The sequence below is a fragment of the Schistocerca nitens genome, chromosome 3, assembly GCF_023898315.1.
Source record: "Schistocerca nitens isolate TAMUIC-IGC-003100 chromosome 3, iqSchNite1.1, whole genome shotgun sequence".
NCBI lineage: Eukaryota > Metazoa > Arthropoda > Insecta > Orthoptera > Acrididae > Schistocerca > Schistocerca nitens.
Genome location: NC_064616.1, coordinates 212,742,870 through 212,746,422, shown reverse-complemented (window position 1 = coordinate 212,746,422; position 3,553 = coordinate 212,742,870).

The following is a 3,553-nucleotide window of genomic DNA, read 5'->3' as shown; positions in this document are numbered from 1 at the left end:
GCACTGACCCTTGTTGACACGCGAGCTCGGGTGGATACCCGAACGAGCAGCAGGCCTAGACAGCGCGTGACGACTGGTATACTCTGTCCCAGTTATGGCTGAGCTGCGGGCAGCAGAACGCAGCGGTCGGCTGCAGCCGGGCTCGGGTGGGTAAATGTGGCGCGATTCACGACATTGATGACAATGTCATAACTGCGGGGGACTTTAACTGTGTTTTAAATACGAAATCTCAAGTCCCCAATTTTAACACTTCCATAGAGTTAGCATACATAGTGAAATTGTTTAGACTATCTGACACATGGGTGCTTAAAAACGATTACACTCCTGGCTTTACTTTAATTACGAACACTTCAGCGAGCTGCTTAGACAGGATCTGCGTTTGTATCAACTTGAAAAACAGAGTACTGCAAATGAATGTGTGGCTTATAAGTTTTTCCGACTATGCTACATGTACACTGAAGAGCCAAAGAAACTGGTACACCTGCCTAATATCATGTAGGGCCCCCGTGAGCACGCAGGAGTGCTGCAACAAAATGTGGCATGGACTCAACTAATGTCTGCAGTTGTGCTGGAGGGAATTTACCCCAGGAATCTTGTAGGGCTGTCCATAAATCCTTAAGAGTACGAGAGGGTGGAGATCTCTTACAAACAGCACGTTGCAAGGCATTCCAGATATGCTCAGGAATGTTCACGTCTAGGGAGTTTGGTGGCCAGTGGAAGTGTTTAAACTCAGAAGAATGTTCCTGGAGCCACACTGTAGCAATTCTGGATATGTGGGGTGTCGCACTGTCCTGCTGTAATTGCCCAAGTCCGTCGGAATGCACAATGGACAAAAATGGATGCAGGTTATCAGACAAGATGATTACATAGTTTCACCTGTAAGAGTCATATCTAGCCATATGAGAGGTCCCGTATCACTTCAACTGCACATGACCCATACCATTACAGAGCTTCCACCAGCTTGAAGAGACCCCTGCTGACATCCAGGGTCCATGGATTCATGAGGTTGTTTCATACCCGTACACGTCATCTGCTCGATACAATTTGAAACGAAACTCGTTCGATGAGGCAACATGTTTTCAGTCATAAACAGTCCAATGTCAGAGTTGACGGGCCCAGGCGAGGCGTAAAGCTTTGTGTCATGCTGTCATCAAGGGTACACGAGTGAGCCTTTGGCTCCGAAAGCCTATATCGAAGATGTTTTGTTGAATTGGTTTCACGCTGACACTAGTTGATGGTCCAGCACTGAAATTTGCAGCAATGTGCAGAAGGGTTGCACGTCTGTCACGTTGAACGGTTCTCTTCAGTCGTCGTTTGTCCCATTCTTGCAGGATTTCTTCCGGCTGCAGCGATGTCGGAAATTTGAAGTTTTATCAGATTCCTGATATTGACAGTACACTCGTGAAATTGTCGTATGGAAAAATCTCCAATTCATCGCTACCTCGGAAATGCTGTATCCCATCGCTCATGCACCGATTATAACACCACGTTCATACTCACTTAAATCTTATTACCTCCCATTGTAGCAGCAGTAACTGATTTAACAACAGCTCCAGACATTTGTCTTATATAGGCGTAGCCAACCGCAGTGCCTTATTCTGCCTGTTTACATAACTCTGTATTTGAATATGCATGCCTATGCCAGTTTCTTTCGCGTTTCACTGTATAACCACATTAAATACAGAACTCCAGAAAACTCATCGAGTATGGGGATACTGGAAATCAAATTTCGCGCATCTCCAAAATGCCACATGTCACGAGCGTTTTAGCAATACAAGAGAGAAATGTGAGGGCAAGTTTACTTCTTATAACTCTTATTTGACTTGGCGGCTTCAATATACCAAACCGAAACTACAGAAAGCGTTAATGTATATTCAAGCGAAAAAGTTTCTCATATAAGAAAATGGTTGATTTCATTACCAGTATCAAAAGGATCTCCATAAACCAGATGCATCAGCAGTTGGGAACGATATCCAGAACATGAAAAAATTTTTGGCTCTGAAGCGCAAACAATTAAAAGGGCACAAATTTCGGACGAGAAGGTAGGACACGGTTTTCCATGAAGAAATATCTGATTTTCGTGCTCCACACGAAGAGAAGAGCGGGCAATCGAACATTTTTACAGACTCGAAAACGAATGATGGAACCACTTTAGCCACCCAACAGGAAATTAAAGAACTATTATACAGTCATTTTACCCAACATACATCCCACGGCGATACGACACATGGCCAGAACTGTTAAGTAATCTTCAAGGGCAATGTAGTATTACAGCAACTCATAGTCTTATAGAGGAGATTGATGAAGATGGTAAGTAGAATGATTCTGTAGGTTCTAGCTCATTATTAAAATAAATTCTGTAATTTATAAGTAATTTAACTGATTTTTTAAAACTTGAATATATTTTTTTAACTTAACCTATTCTAAAACGTTTAATGAACACCAAATTTTTATAATAACTCAACTAATTATAATTACCAATGGACTTACAACTTAATTATTTAATTTACAACATGATTTAAACACAATAGTATGTATTATTTAGTAAAAGTTAGTTTTTGAAAAAATTACACTGTGAACATAAGTAAATAATTAAAATGTATTAGTTAACAAAAGTAAATTATAAAAATTTTACAACGTGATTGTAAGATAATAAAATGCATTAGTTCAAACAAAAGTACATTATTTGAAAAAAATTTCATTGTGATATCTAAGTCATGAAATTCATTATTTCTATTTTTAAGTTTCTTCATTCCTAAGTATTTCAATATCATTTGTACTTTTTCAATCATTTCAAAATCAAAATCATCAATTAATTTAGAAAATCTATTTGGTAAAATAACTCTAAAGTCATTATTGAGCTCTAGACAAAGTTATTCTCCATATTTAGTATTTAAATATTCACAGTTCGAAATATTATATAAAACTTTTATCATGGGCCATTTACTTTTTTAATTTCTTTAGGAATATTTATATTGTTGAACTTCTTGATTAAAGTAGTTTCCATTTGTATAGAAAAATTTGTTATTAGTTATATTTTGTTATTTATATTTACAAAAATAAATTTGTAGTTCATATTCATCATTTTTTAAGAAATTAAAATTTCGAACTTATAGCTCAATGATTCACTGAAAATAACTCTTTTTTTATTTTTTTCAAATCTAATAAAAATTATTTCTTATAAAGGGAAACCCTAAATGAAATGCAAACTAAACTAAAATAAACTTATGAAATAATTGAACAATCTGAAAAAGATATTGATTGTTTTATTTGATTAAGAAATGAAAATAATAATCAATATGTTGAAACAAGCTAAAATCATATTTTTCATAGAGCATGTATTGATAAATGGTTAAAGGAAAAAGAAAACTGTCCATTTTGTAGAACTATTACTAAAAATAAAGTACCAGAATAAATTGACATAATTGATATTTATGCAATATTTGCTGCTCAAGATGAAGCAGCATATTACGATAACCAGCATATTATTATGATTCTGATTAATTAAATATTTAAATTCTAAACTTTATAAAAAATTACTTTTTCACAAATC